Here is a 16,791-nt window from a genome sequence, read left to right on the forward strand (position 1 = left end):
GAAATTTGGCAGGGACTTTCGGTAATCTATATCAAAAGCATTTGTGGCAGTATTACATAATGCAGGGTGTGTGTGTGTGTGTGTGTGTGTGTGTGGTGGTGGTGGGGGGATTTATGTCAATGAATTTACAATTTGTGTCAAATGATTATACAGTTAGATTTGGCAGTGAAGCCTCTGCTCTTTGAACAAGGAATCAAAGCAGCAAAAAGGATTCTGCTGGTAGAGCTTATCTGTCTAAAACATAAAGGTAAAGCTACATCAGAAATAGACACAAATATGGAGCTTGGAAAGATAACTGCACCTACATGTGGCTGCAATCAGAAATTTAGAACATTTGTGATTGCAAAAACAGCAACAAGTTTCCATGCAAAAGATACTTTGAGGCCTTACTGTGCATGTGATTAGATATTATACATCCAATCGAATGACAATGTGAGGCGTCAGTGATGTTATTGTGAAACATTCTATAGAACAAAGTGAGGTGTATATTTTCTTTTTTGTTATTTTAAAAGTTACATGAAAATGAGACGAATTTGAATTCATTCACTGTAAACAGTATAAACGGTATACTGTCAGGGTAGCAGATGGAAGTCAACCAAGATTACTTGGGTTACATCCTGCTGAATTCATTTGTGTAAATCCACAAAGAGGAGCAGGTCAGCTGATCACAGCCTACACACAAAGAAAATCTACTAAAGCTCACAATAGAAATGATTTTGAGTTGTGATACTTTTTCCCACACAAAGCCAATCCAACTGATCTGACATGTAATTTCTGTGTCAGATCTACGTCATAACTTACATGTATGTCATAACTGGAACCCCATTTTAACCCAATACGAACTTTGGGGTAAAATGAAATGTAACCACACGCTGCATATCACAACGGATTAAATGGTGTGCAGTGTAGGGATAAAAGGAGTTTCCATTTACTATGTAAGTTTCCCGCAAGAAGTCTAAATCAAGCTTTAAGATTATCCACCTCCCAAATCCCACTTTGCCTCCACCCTTAAACAGAAAAATGGGTAGTCAGGGGTTAAAGTCAAAGTAAAAAAAAAATCCATGTGCTAATGCTATTATATATTATAATTTATAAATTATCATTATTTAATGAATTGCTTTTTATATGTATATACTAAGAGATTCAAATATCTTTACCAGGGTATTTTTTTTTTTATCATTATTATCTGTACTGTAAAGAATGCCTGTACTTTTGCTACCTGTGATCAAACTAACACTAATTTATGAGTTTTAACCCAAGGGACAAAAAAAAGAAAAAAGAAATTCAGACTGACATGTATCAAAAATCATATACCATTAAATTTTTCCGGGAAAAGTCCTTTGAGCAATTCTCAGGAGAATCAGGTTGGGCTAATTGCAGATGATAACTTTGTCTTTGCTGAATAATATCAGTGACAGTGATTTTGTCATCACAGCTGTTTTAATTTAGTATTCTACTTTTGTTTATCTGTCAAAGTCATTTTTAAACCACGTTTTTTTTTGTTTTTAAACAGTTCGTGCTGAGATCAAACTAACTGTGATCAATCTACCAAACACATTTCTTTTCTACATTACTGTGGCTTTACAATTTCACACATTTCCAAAAAAAACTAAAGTTCGGGATGGCTGTGAGCAATGTGGTAATGCAGCTTGTGCAGCACTAGCAGGGTTGGTGCTATATCAGTGCAGACCATTTACCATTTAAGGTAATTTCTTGTGATAAATTATTCAGGCTTTCCCTGCTCTTGCCCTCTTGGAGTTTTATTGATATGCTGCAGTTTGTTTTATTTATATTGTGGGTGCGTGTCACTTTTAAATTGGAGTTTGCCCATGTAAAACTGCAAGAGTCTGTGCATAAACAGATGTTCTTGACATACAGAGTATACAAATGTGTTTTCAGCCTACTACCAGATGACTACTGTGTGTCTATGTGTGTGGGTGTGTGTGTGTTTGTTGAATCAACCACACATCCCTCCCATGGTGTCTTACCTGACCAGCAAGATGATCTAAAACAAACTATAAACAAACACGGCTTCATTACCAGCAGCAGACTGACTTGGCTTAGAGCCTCCGCCAGCATGGCCAACTCTTTATGTTGCTGACATAAACAATGATTCTGTTCAACACAGCGAAGGCTTTTTGGTTTGCATTTTTGTTGAGGGTGGATCTCGCTTAAAACAATGCGGCGACTGGCAGCTTTCCAGGACAGCACTACTATAAGCGGAATAGAAAATGTTCTTACGGATCACTTCTTCACGCATTATGACTGCACGGAAGGAAAATGGGTGAGGTAAATAAACTGGGATGTTAGAAAACTTTTTAACTGTGCTTTTATGAGCAGTGAAAAGAAAACTGAGCCATCTGGGAATTTTACACTCAACAGGTTGCTTCCATTTGAAAGGGTATTCTAATGCTTAAATTCCACCTGGCATGGACAGGACCAAACCATAATGGCTCTCAGCTTCAATTTAAGTGCTAATCATATTAAAATGATTAGCATTTTACTGCTGAAAATCACAAGCCAATGAAATGACAGAAACTGTTTATATTCTGAAATATATAGCCCTGACTCAGAGTTGGATCAGTCACAATGCTTGTTTCTCCTGATTTCAGTTCTATGTTGTTCTGTTTTTTATTATGTCATCTACCAGCAGCATTGTCCATACATCATATGGTGCCTCATGAAAAGCAGCATACACAAAACTGACATCAAAGTGACTCACATCTGCTGTTACAAGCCACAGTCTCGAGGTTTGTAGCACGGTATGTTGTGTCCCTGCTGCTGCTGGGTTGAAGACATTGATTTTTACCACCACTTTAATGATATACTAACCAACACGCTCAGAGATTCACAGATTATGTAGAAGGAGATGTTGCAAAAGTTAGAAAAGCTGCAGTTTTTTTCTTCCAGGTTTGACTTCTTCTCCTTCTACAGCAGGAGATGTGGAAGTATTGTCTAAGTGCCTATTGTTCAAAAGAATACTGAAACAGCTACCTGCACTGTCATGGTGAGCATAAATGCAGCAAACCAACCAACACGATGGGTAACCTGGGGCCCTAACAGTGCTGCTGAAGAAGGTTTAGCCACCTGGAGGTTGCTACATAAGAACCTTTTTTTGTATGTGTAAAACGGTATTTTACTTGAGTGCAACGGTTTCTATGTGAGGAATGCAAGACGTCCTAAAATAAACACAAGTGAACAACAGGGGAAATTACATTAAAAGAAAGTAGACTTTGCCAATCAATTCCTAATGTACAATTTTAATTTCAACTTTAGACAGGATACCGGTTAATCAGTATGACAGTTACAGGTTAATACCTTGTAGTGATTACGAAACTGTTCTGTTGTTCATGTAAGTATGCCTGTTTGTATGAGTATTTTTCATTCATCTTACCTGTGGGGTTACTCAGTTTTGCCACTTGTCCAGCCCATCATTTCTTTTTGCAGACCTAACACTCAGCGTGAGAAGAAAGCAGACTGAATTTGAGTCCTCCACATCACTGGCATCTTGGCCTACCCCTGGCATTTCTCCCCTCCTTGTAAGTAGTAAGGCAGCATGTAGATTAACCTTGAATCAGGTTGCTCAGCTGGGAGAAACAGAAACAGAAACTAGCAAAACTACAGGACTGTCCTTCAAGCTTCCGTTATTTTCTTTATTGATTTTATACTTTGATTTCATGAACTTTGATTCTTTTGGTGGAAATGCAGGGGATTCATCCTTGTTTTGATTTATTTCCATGAAAAACACAAGGTTTTTTTTCCTAAATGAACTCCCAGATTAACTGATTTCCTTGGTTACTTACAAATTGACTGAAATTCATGATTCTTTTGTGGGTTTTGACTTTTGACTGTTTTTTTGTTTTTTTTTTAGAACTAAATAAAATTGCTCAAACCTAATGCCTCTCCTCACCTGTACCAAAGGCACAATCCATTATCGTAAAAGTGCATTTGTGCATTATTTCTAGATTTAGCAATTCAAATCTAACAACTTCAACAAACAAACTATAATGCAAAGTGTCAACAACTGATTTTGAAAGCACTCAAACTATTATCCCATATGATAATTACTCTGTTGCAGCTGTTCAAATGATGTGCAGTACAAGCTCTTCGTGTGCAAAGTGACTGTCAGTGTTTCCAGAATTTCTAAATATAAGAGGAAATGAATGTGTTTTATCTGAAAATATCAGTCTCTTTTGAGTCAGAGATATTTATAGGGACTAGTATCATGTAAAATGCATTTAGCAATGCCTTTTTTTAGATGACTATACATTCAATTTCATAGCCAGGTAGGTAGGAGTCAGACACGTCAGTGATGCTGAGAGGTAATTTGAAATTTCCACAACTAACTTGAGAATTAAAACAGAAGAAATTGCTAATGTGCATGTTGCCAGATTGTCATTTAGTATGTGTATGAAAAATATTTTCCCAATTCTCTTGTTCAGTAAATTTAATAAGGATAAAATGAAGCTTGAGTTTGTTTGGCTTCCTCCCACCGTCCAAAGACATGCAGCTTGTGGGGATAGGTTAATTGGAAAATCCAAATTGCCATTAGGTGTGAATGTGCGAGTGAATGTGAGTGCGAATGGTTGTCTGTCCCTGTGTGTTGGCCCTGCGACAGACTGGCGACCTGTCCAGGGTGTACCCCGCCTCTCGCCCTATGACAGCTGGGATAGGCTCCAGCGCCCCCCGCGACCCTGAAAAGGATAAGCGGAAGCGAATGGATGGATGGATGGAGTTTGTTCTTCTGGTTTCATGTGACAGACTTATATATTCACTAATTCTCTTCTATTTCACAGTTATTTCAGATGCTCTTCTGTCTGATTAGAATGGTTTGGTATCGTATTGAACATATTCATAGAGTGGGATACCTTTTTTGAGCCATATCTGAATGTTTTGGGCTATTTTTATCATAACTAATTACGGCACACATCAAGTATACTGCAACTTCTTTCTACATTTCATTATAGTTCAAAAAATCTGCAAAGCCTGTGACTTTTTGATTACTTGGTGCTTTCACTGATGAGTATGGCATTAGACAAGCTAGCCTTATTCTGACTATATGAAGCACATGTCCCACAGAACTAGTCAATATAGTGAGATGTTATGGGGATGGGGGACAAGGCAAAAATATTACTGTGCAGTTCCGAAATAAAGTGGAACACCTGTTCGCCGTGCAGTGAGGTGGTTTGAGGGAAGAATGAATTGCAGATCATTTACATTTTTCTGTCCTTTTACAGCCAGTGAAACAAAATGGTGTCACTCCAATTCTCAACATTGGCACCTGACCAGCCTTCTCGCAGTACCAGCGAGCTTGCCAGGAAGGTATCAAAGTGAATTGCAGGAGCAAATGCTTATCATTTGGATGGGCCTGAGTGTCGAAAATGCAATTTGTAACATCAAAAGAATATCTAAATGTGTCCCATTCTGCAACGCGAAACATTCTGTTCATCATCCCATTACTTAAGATTCTGGATGTCTGGCACAGAGCTCAAAGAGGGATAAAGTATGTACACACATAAAAAAAGGCTGACATACATGCAGAATCACACAACGACAGACATATGGCTCCTAAAGGGAGGAATAGGGACATTTTTGAGGCAAAACATAACTCGTATGTGTTACGGGTCCCAAGGATGAAGACCACGATGACAAATATGTTACCTGTAAAAAGCAGGTGAAGAGCGGAGTAAGGAAGACACGATGCGTCTCTGCTTTCCTCCAGAACGTGTCTGAGTCTGATTTATTTCACACAAATAAATGCTATAAAACACTAAACATGAGCTTTCAATATACTGTTCAGCTGGTTCCTCATTCACATCAATTACATTTACTTATTTCACAACATCAGTGAAATATACTCTTTAACTGGTTCAGTTTCTTAAGTTCACACTTCTTTCCATAACAACTACATTCTTTTATCATATCAATAAACACATCACATTGTCTTCTGCAGTGTCTTACTGGCTAAACAGTTCTATTCAATAACAGCATTGGTAAATACATTACATTTGTTCCCTCCAGTAATTTACTGGCAAAATCACTATTTAGTGCATCATGAAACACAGCTTGTTTAATTAACCCGTGAATGCCTCTGTTAGCTACACAGAGTTGCTCAGAGTGCTTGTGTTACACTAGCTAATCTACTCAGTCACTTTCAACATAACTATTAACATTCACATCTCACAGAACTGATTCGATTGGAGCATTACAACACGTTTGCACCGAGCATAGGAGCGCACTGACTCTGCTTCACGAGCGCTCCACCTAACGAGCGGGCTCGCGGTGCGGTCGCACGGGACACTCCTGTGGTTTTCTCCCGCGTTTACATGTAATTAACTCGGGCGGACCGCCTTAACTCTCTCAGTCACATTAACGTGGGTAATAGGGTTGCCAACTCCCTGAAAAATAAATAAGGGACACCTCGTGGCCAGGGCCGGGCGACCCAGTTGTCTTCACCCTTCCCAGTGTGGTGAATTTTCTAGCTCTTTTTTTGTGTGTGAAATTATTTTTTTAACCATTTGACTTGAAGTTGATTTAAAGGTGAGTTCTGAAACCTTGTACATGTCCCATTAATGTGGAGTGTTGCAATTCACTCCCTTTTTTGTGCGGTCTTTAATGGTTATACAACGATGCAGCCGACTACATTTGCCTTTAAATGTATTAACCTTAAGTGACTGCATAGCAAATTTATTTTTTCAAGCTCAAAGATACAAAGTACAAAGATTGAGCTATTTGGCCACAATGATGAGGTAGTAGAGTAGTAAAAGTGAGCCTTTCCACCCTAAAAATATACCAACTGTCAAGCATGATGGTGGTAGGTATACTCTCATGCTGCTTTGTTCCCAGTGGTGCTGGTACATTGTTTTTCCCCATTCACTGTGCAAAGGAGGAAGACTACCTCCAAATTCTTCAACTTCCCCTCAAACCAAAGGAAGCTTATGCATAAGTTCGATAAGAAAGATCTGTAGTCACACATCTGTCTGCTTCCCAGGTGTTGGCAGTTAATCTAAGCTTTATAGATTAGCTGCCAACTAACTTCCACTTTCCAACAGTGTCAAGCGGATTGTGACATCACTGGTCTAGTCCAATCATCTTTCTGCCACCCTTCTTCAGGCCAATCGGCCTTCACTCAGCGTACTTTAAATCTCACTACTTATCTGTCATTCTTCCTTGCAGATGGCTTTGTGCAGCCCACATCCTCCACATCTCCACCTCTCCCTCACCACTCAGGCTCCATTTAAGCCTCCATCTTCATCTCCAGCACCACTTGTGCAAAACTTGTGCACGCAGTTCAAGCTACTAACAAATACTACAGATGCAATGCACATAAACCTGCATTTGCTAATAGTGCTAAGTAACTGACTAATAATATATAAACATTTCCTACACCTAAACTGAAACATAAGCTTCTTAGATGCCAAATTATTATAAGCCATGTTGTTATAAGCCAAATTATTAATTAGAAAAGGCATTTAAACTGCACTAAACACACGAAGCGTTCCAACAGTTCCAGTTCAGTGGAACGGATGTGAAGCAGTGCATCAGAGTAGACTGGCGGCTGGCTACAACTCCAGGATTGAGCCATATAGGCTATAAGCTTTTTTTTGTTTGCTTTTTATAAATTCCCATAAATGAATATGAAGGCTCAATTCATTTTGAAGAAAGTGGCTATTACCTTATTTGTTCTATGGGTGGTATGAGGATCTATGGTGCTGTTGCATGCTGTGTGAAGAACTAACTTTAACTCAAAACTCCTACAGAGCTGTTTGATTTAATTTTTTTTCATAAGCTGAAAAAAAACCTGTTGAAAATTGGCTTCACACTGTCACACAAATGTCAGCCCAAACCCATTAATGCTGTTATTTGTTTAGAGGCTGATGAAGGTATTAAGGCAGCAGTGGAGAGGAAATAAGGTGGTAAATGAGTGGAAGGCCGGCTGTTATCTGCTCAGTATGAAGCAAACAGCACAGAGAGAGGACATAAAAGATTGAATTTGTCGAAAATGGACTACACAGGTCTGTATTGTCAACAACCCAGATCCAAAGTCATTTTCTTATTTACCTCATACTTGTGCTGAGATAATCGAGTAAAATTTGGAGTCACAAACGTCCTCCTCCATTTCCTCCTCCGTGTGTCTGAAACCATCAACTGAACGTGGGACACTGATTACCTTAAAGCTACAGCTTGTGATTCCATTACCTCACATCAACTCCAGTTCATCAGGGTTTTTTAAAAAAAATAATCTTTATATATATGTATTATGATTAGCTCAGGCATTTTCATTACAATGAATGTCTGTTTTGTAAATGAAACTATGTGCTCACCAGTGCAAGCTTGTTTCGTCTCATTTTATTTCATCTAAAATTTGAAAAGACAAACTGATACTTACATCGTTGCAGTTGCATGATGACAGTGGCAGTACACATTTAGATTAACAGAAAAAGGGTTCTGCACTCCACGACACTCCTACATGGGAAAGTAACAGCGTGGTCAGATCCTGAGGGGAAAGATGACACAGCAGCAGGACTAAAGAAAAACCTCTGCAACGGCAGCATTCAACACCCTGGGATGAAAACACATTAGGCATGCTAAGATATGCACAAGGGATCCTTTGGTGTTGCCATCTTGATGCACTGTCTACCTTAAGATAACAGTTCTTTTATTTAAAGTACAATAAAGTCCACATTAGGAAGTTGTGAGATGGCAGGCTGAAAAATGACACTCACCACAGTGCAGTTAAAAGTAACACCATGATGAGATGGGAGTGACAGATGACTGCCGTGACTTGATATGTCTCATATCTCTGATGGCAGTGGCTGTAGCAAAACAATATGTGTAATATGTGACTCCTTGGAGCACTAACAAAGTTGTGACTGCAAGGTACTAACTTGCCTTGGTGCTGAAATGATGGTGTAACCCATTTATTGAACAACAAAGCCAAGAGCCTGCAGCCACACTAGCCCGCTTAGTGCTAATTTGAAGTTTTAACAGTTCTATTCATCATGTTTGTCTTGTGTTATCATGCTACCATGGTGATGTTCACCCATTAGAGACAAGATGCAGCTAACGTGGATTAGTCAGATCACTGAATGGTACATGAATAACATCAATTATTTTGTTCATTTTTGATTTTCAGTGACATTTTACTTTAACTCTTATTTCATGGCATCAACATAGAGAAAGGTTCGGCTTAAAGTTGGGGTAAACCCTAAAACATAAAAGCCTGAACTACTGATGTCAATGGTTTGGTAGCAATGCTCTTAAATGGAGAAATGGGATATGGAAAATCTATAGGGATATAAAAAAGTAACATAAGTAACTTGTAATGAATTAATCTGGCCTCATTTTATTACCACTCACTGCCAGTTACTATAACAGAGTTGCCATATATTTTGTACCATTGATTGTGCTATAAGATGATGTGATGGCCCTCATGCCTGGGCTAGAATTGCTGTCTGTTTTTCCCTTTGTGTTGATTTGCAGGTTCTTGCTAGGCAGATTTAACCAAGCGTGCCTGGCCAGTCCTCCTGCATCATGTAAGAGCTGTCAGTCTTTGCCCTTACTCATTCATGTTTCTTTTTGTCTAATAAATTCAGGACCCTGACAGTGACCACATCCTGTAATGAAACATCAGTGAGGTATTTGGTGTTTATTCAGACTGTTTATGATGTTTTGTGAAGTAATGATTGCTGAATATAAAGTCTCTCTCTCTCTCTCTCTCTCTCTCTCTCTCTCTCTCTCTCTCTCTCTCTCTCTCTCTCTCTCTCTCTCTCTCTCTCTCTCTCTCCCTCTCCCAGCCAAAGCAGCTGCCTGTTGTTTGCCACTTTGTATTTTGCTCCTAAAATGTGATCTGTGGCTTCCCTGGCAGAGAATAATCCTTCCAGTGCCCAGCTAGCATGAGGTTTCAATTTAGGCTCTGAACCCCAATTAGCGGTGATGTGATGCCCCTCAGCTTGTGATTTAGGCTGTTAAGATAGGTGTACTCTTACATAAACATCAAGCCTTCGGTCTGATCCAATAAAAACAAAGGGCTGTGAGGCTGACAGCCACCTTCTCTGCTGTCAGAGAGCGAGCCACCTCACACTGTGCCTGTAATCACTGAGCAGGATCCCTCCACAGTGGCAATCTGACACAGAGCTTATTCACTCTGAAGCTTTCGTTTCTCCTTCAGTCTCCAAGGCTCTTTCACTCCATCTGTGATCAAGCAGGAACTGAATGCTGAAGTCGATACAAATGTAGGTTAACCTGGAGAAAATCTGCCTCTATACGCTAACACTTTTCCTAGTTAAGTATTTTAATACACTATGATTCCCAGCTGGACAAACTGAAATAAATGTAAATTGACCTTAGAAGTCCCAAGAATATTTGGACCAGACGGTCCTTGTTGGCTCATTACAAGCTTCTGCGACTTGGCTCTGCTGCATTTTTAGGCATGGCCAGTGGAAAAAATTCCAAAAGCTGCCTTGAGATGGAATCCTCTTGGAAAGCAAAAGACGGGCAGGCTTCAGGCCACCTGGTGTAGGGACGTTCATGGGGTGACGCAAATGCTCAAACCCAAGTCGGTGACAAGTAGAGAAAACTTATTGCAGCCTTGTGTCACACTAGAGACAGTGTGCAAAAGATGAATATAGTCCTTTTTGGCTCCTCTGTGTTGTTGTGTGTATCCACAGCAGTGTTCTGAGCTAAATGCTCAATTATACGACTGACAGAGGCACAGTTACCATCTTAATCCTGGTTTAAACACGAGTTTAAACCTGGAAAAGTCAAAACACTACCAGTAGTCCTGGTGTGACTGAAGTTCTTGATTGGGATCAAAACCCAGGTGGTATATGTGAGGAGGGAACCTGTGACCACCAGGACTGTTAGGAGGTGGTCAGAGGAGGCAATAGCGGAACTACAGGGCTGTTTCGAGGTGACCGACTGGGAAACACTCTGTGAGCCTCACGCCGAGGACATCAATGGGCTTACTGAGTGTATCACAGGCTACATAACTTTCTGCACCGACTCCATTGTTCCAGCTCAGACTGTTCATTGTTACCCAAATAACAAGCCGTGGGTGACTAAGGACATCAAAGCCCTCCTCAACAACAAGAAGAGGGCTTTCAGAGGGGGCAACAAAGAGGAGGTGAGGAAGATCCAGGTGTTACTAAAGGACAAGATCAGAGAGGCTAAGGACAATTACAGGAGGAAGCTGGAGTGGAAACTCCAGCAGAACAGCATGAGAGAGGTGTGGAGGGGCATGAAGACCATCACTGGATTCAGGCCAACCAACAGCAGGGGAGCTGAGGGAGGTGAGAATAGAGCCGACGAGTTGAATCTGTTTTTCAATAGATTCGACACCACAGTGTCTGCTCCCACCCCCACAACCTCACCTGCAGTCAGCCTGGAATCCAGAGCCACACCACTGTGCCAGCCTCTCTCTTCACATGTTGCCTCCTGTGAGATTCCTGACACCCCTCCCCCACCCATCACCTTCACTCAATACCAGGTTGAGATGCAAATGAGGAGACTTCACTCAGGCAAGTCTGCTGGACCAGACGGAGTGAGTCCCCTTGTCCTCAAGACCTGTGCCCCCCAGCTGTGTGGAGTCTTTCATAAACTGTTTATGCTGAGTCTGAGTCTGCAGAGGGTCCCGGTGATGTGGAAGACATCATGCCTCGTCCCTGTACCAAAGACGCCTCGTCCCAGTGGCCCCCAGGATTACAGGCCCGTGGCACTGACCTCCCACATCATGAAGACCCTGGAAAGGCTCATCCTGGACCAGCTGCGACCCATAGTAAGACCACATCTGGATCCCCTTCAGTTCGCTTATCAGCCTCGTCTCGGAACAGAGGACGCCATCATCTACCTGCTCAATCGTGTCTACACCCATCTGGACCAGCCGGCGAGCACTGTGAGGGTGATGTTTTTTGACTTTTCCAGTGCTTTCAACACCATCAGGCCGACCCTCCTGGGTGATAAGTTAGCAGCGATGCAGGTGGATGCTTCTCTGGTGTCCTGGATTGTTGATTACCTGACAGGAAGACCACAATATGTACGTCTCCCACAGTGTGTGTCTGACAAGGTGATTAGCAACACAGGGGCACCACAGGGGACTGTCCTCTCCCCCTTCCTCTTCACCCTCTACACCACAGACTTCAGCCACTGCACAGAGACCTGCCATCTTCAGAAGTTTTCTGATGACTCTGCGGTGGTTGGATGCATCAGCAGGGATGATGAGACAGAGTACCGGGCTGTGGTCGACTCCTTTGTCACGTGGTGTGAGCAGAATCATCTGCAGCTCAACGTGGCAAAGACCAAGGAACTGATCGTGGACTTCAGGAAGACCAGGAAACACTTGAACCCTGTTTCAATCCAGGGGGTCAGTGTTGACATTGTGGAGGACTATAAATACCTTGGAGTACACATTGACAATAAACTGGACTGGGCTAAAAACACCACAGCACTTTACAGGAAGGGCCAGAGTCGTCTCTATTTTTTGAGGCGACTGAGGTCCTTCAACATCTGCCAGAAAATGCTGAGGATTTTCTATGAGTCTGTGGTGGCCAGTGCGATCCTCTATGCTGTTGCATGCTGGGGGAGCAGGCTGAGGGTCGCAGATGCCAACAGACTTAATAAACTGATCCGTAAGGCCAGCAATGTTGTGGGGATGGAGCTGGACTCCCTCAAGGTGGTGTCGGAGAGGCGGATGCTGTCCAAGATAAAGACAATGTTGGATAACACCTCCCACCCACTCCATGACATGCTGGTCAGTCACAGGAGCTCGTTCAGTGAGAGACTGAGATTACCGAAAAGCACCACTGAACAACACAGGAAATCATTCCTGCCTGTGGCCATCTCCCTGTACAACGCATCCACTTAACACACTGTTTGCTGCTACAACTACACATGTTTCTTTTCCAACTATTTATTTATAAGTGACTTATGTATGTATGTATATATATGTATATATTGTACTATTCTTAGTTAGTGTATTGTCTGTCTTGTCTTAATGTTGGTTTAAAATGGAGCACTGTAACAAAAAATAATTTCCCCCAGGGATCAATAAAGTATTCTGATTCTGATTCTGATTCTGATATAAAAGACAACTGCAGCAATCCTGGTCTGTGGATTAGCATTAGCATTAGCAAACCCAATCTTTCACATTTTAGTTGTTGGCCTGTTTATTGTTTAGTGTAGCCAGAAGTCATCATGTTTAAACTAGAGGATGGAGAGATATATAAGGTATTTCTAGCTAGCACCGTTAGCTAGGTGCATCATACAGGTAGGTACATAATAAATTCTAGTAGTTTATATTTTACAATTTAAATTACTCTCTGGGTTAAGCACAGACCTCTTGGAAGATCCTTTAGCACATAACAGCAAAGCTCAGATACCAGAACTGAAATGCATTCGAGCGCAGGCCGGGGGAAGCGATGGTAGAAAAACAAATGTGACATCTTGTGTTATTGTTGCTGTGCCCACACGTGTCGCTGTCAGTTTATGTCAGGGCTGAAAAACCGACTGCAGAAATTAGATATGAGTGGTTACTCTGAATTGAGCACGAAAGGCGGCAGTGGAAATGAGGCTGTACACGTCTTCAGCCCAGAAATATTTGCACTGTCTGCTTGTCTTTTATCTGTTTTATATTTTATCCACCTGTGTTCCTGTGCCTCCTAGTCACTGTCCAAACTCCACTTGCTTTCACAGTCTTTCTGCCTTTATTTCTTTCTCTGGTGTCTGGATCCTTTTTATGGTACATATGCTCCATTCTCTTTTTACTTTCTCCTGTTTTTTGCTTTCCTTTTCATTTAGAGTCCTTATGTTGGCCGGATGAATTCATTGGCTCAGTTAAATATAGATTACAGTGTTTTGAATCTGAAACACAGATCATTCCTCCTTCCTGTTTTCTATAGGTTTCTATTCATGCACTGGACTATTTTAGTGGTCTACCCATTTTTTTCTATTTGCTGGAATACATTTCAAAAGGCTTTTTCTTGTCATATCACTTATGATCTGTTACAAATTCTGCAGCAAAGTATTCGAATTCCCTGAACGTAAACCTGGAAAAAGTGTGAGTGATTGTGGGGATTATTAAAGTGCATCACTTCACCTTTTTATCTCCCCTTCTCCTCCCCACATCTAATTTTCTCTGCTGTCCATTATTATCTCTCTTCTCATCACCTCAGCTCAGCAATCTGACCATGTGCTCATCGCTCACTTTTCTTTTTTTGCCACTTTAATCTCTTGTCTATTTGTACTTGATTTAATAGCTTCTATCTGACTTTGTACCCTCAAAGATAGGAAAGATTAGGAATGAGTATAGAATTTTAAACGGAACCTCATGGAGTTAAAATAGTCTTTGAATACTGAGTAAACAGCTTGGCATTCACACATTAACACGACAGATATGAGCTGCTGATATTTGTACACAGAATCTGTATTTTATCTTCAGCGCAAATTGAGGTAAAACATTTGGAGCTCATTCACACATCCACAACACAGATGCTCACACACACAGTGAGCTACCATGCAAGGTTTTGGCCCAACCATCAGGAGCAGCACGGAGCTCAGAAGCTTGGTTAAAATAACTGCTGCTAAGCATCAGTGCTCATGGAAGGGACTACAGGCAACAGATGATCGGCACACAAAGTAGGTGATTTAAACATTATTTTCTGTCTCCAGAGTTGACCAGATTTACGGCGTGTGATGCTACGTATTGTTCGGTTTTTAAAAAAAAATGCGAGCTGGCAATGAAAAGCTCCAAACTCACACTCATGAGTGAAAACAAGGTAAGACTTTAGCATGTTGGCAAAAGGAGTCCAACCAATAACTGTATGTTAGTCAACAGCTACTGTAGCTGCTAGCTTTTATTTTAATATGGGCCGACTGACTCTCTCTATTAAAGAATTACTTAACCCAAACCCCTAGGCTTAACCTTAACCCTCATCCTAAGAGATTCTAAAAGAGAGAGAGAGAGATGAATGATTGTATTTGGGGTCTAACTCCAATGACCCTCCATGGCAGAATGGAATCCAGCAGGGACAGGACCCCCAAGAGTCTGGACGCTGGTGGTGACAAAGATGAAAATTTGAGCCTTGGATGGATCTCTGAGTGACTTGGGTGAGCGTGCATGAGTCAGTTTCTGGAAGGGAGAATGATTTAAACCACGCAGAGTGGCATGTGTGTATACATGTATGTGTGTGTGTATTTATACATACTATACAGTTATCTTGGTCTCCTGCCCTCCTGCTTTCTTTTTGTCAGACAAATTAACATGACAACTTGAAAAACTTGCTAAAAGTATGACAATAATGCAAGAAAGTCAGTAAAAGCTCGAAGATTAGGCAACTAAATTTGCTCTATTGCCAAAGCTGCTCTTAGAATAAATCTTCATCCTCTTACTTTCCAGGCTCTTCAAATGTCAAAACTCTTCCTACCTGTTTCTCGTTGTGTAATCCTTTCATGCTGGGGAAAAAGGATTAGTCACCTCTCGAGTCATTAACATATGTAGACGTCATGCCCCTTTCCCAGTATTTCACCAGACTCTGCTCGGTGTGCTCATCCAGACTTGGACACAATAATGATCTTGCGCTTCTAAAACTTTTTCTCATCTCTGTTCTTTAAAGCAGCAAAGACGATGATGAATGTTGTTGTCATTTCTCTACATAGCTCAAGTTTTAGTAGAAGACAAATCGATGCAAAATCCGTGCAGCCTAGTCTGGCTCCATGTATCCCTGCAACGGCACAGACACGACGACCCGCATGAGAATCACCAATGGGCCCCATTCATCAATCAGAACCAGCTGAAAACAACCAAAATCAATTCAGCATCAGTATTTTAGAGTGTGTAATGATTCTAAAAATAAATGTTCTGACCTTTATTTAATCAATGCAGGGAGATAAAACTCACTTTTCTTGTCATTGTCACCTTGGCGCTGCACAGTCCTCAGAGCCCACACTACAGCATCGGGGACCATTTGAGGAAACTATGAGGAATCTCAATGAGGAGGAATCTCAATGCATTCTTGATGTGAAAATGTTCCTTTTACACATGTACGTGTTTTCACAGATCTGGTTAGAAGCATTCAAAGTCAACAAATTGTTGCACCTGAAAACGGTCTTTTTTCCTTTTGGTTCTAGTCTGTGTTTTCATTCTTTATTTCATCGCTATTTGAAGTATGTCTTAGAAAACCTTCCTGAAAGACTTTTGCTACAAAAGTTGACCATGGTTAAATTCTTAAATGATCAAAGACATCATACGCTCATCGGAAGAACCACCTGGAGGCATTGGTTATGTTTTTTTTTTTTAACCAAACTGTCTGACGCAACAGTTGTTAAATTCAAAGTATGTCAGTAATGTCTCAATAAAGCCCTCACCCGGTCCAAAAAAATGTTTTTATACCTTATAACTAGGGCTGGGCCATATTATACCGGTAATACCGGTATAATGTTAGGCAACGATAGGAAAATGAAATATCGCGATAGAATGGGAGTAAAACGCGCATGCGCAGTGCCTTTGTTTTCATACGCACATGGCCGATTGTTGAGTGAAACAGATGAACCAGAATTGGTTTGTAAAAATGGTGCAACTTCCGTGATGTGGAACTGGTTTGGTGTTTGTCCGTCAGATACACAACAAAGCACATTTTTTTGCAGAACATGCAAGCGGCCGTTGTTATTGTCATATTTGTCGGACTAAGATGCTCTTAAATCTGGGAGTAATCTGGGTCCTAAACTCCGTATATTTTACTTCAGGTCAAACAACACTGCAGCATCACTGAGAGTTAAAAACTGTCTCAATTCTTTCAT

Source organism: Maylandia zebra, linkage group LG10 (assembly GCF_041146795.1).
Source record: "Maylandia zebra isolate NMK-2024a linkage group LG10, Mzebra_GT3a, whole genome shotgun sequence".
Lineage (NCBI taxonomy): Eukaryota > Metazoa > Chordata > Actinopteri > Cichliformes > Cichlidae > Maylandia > Maylandia zebra.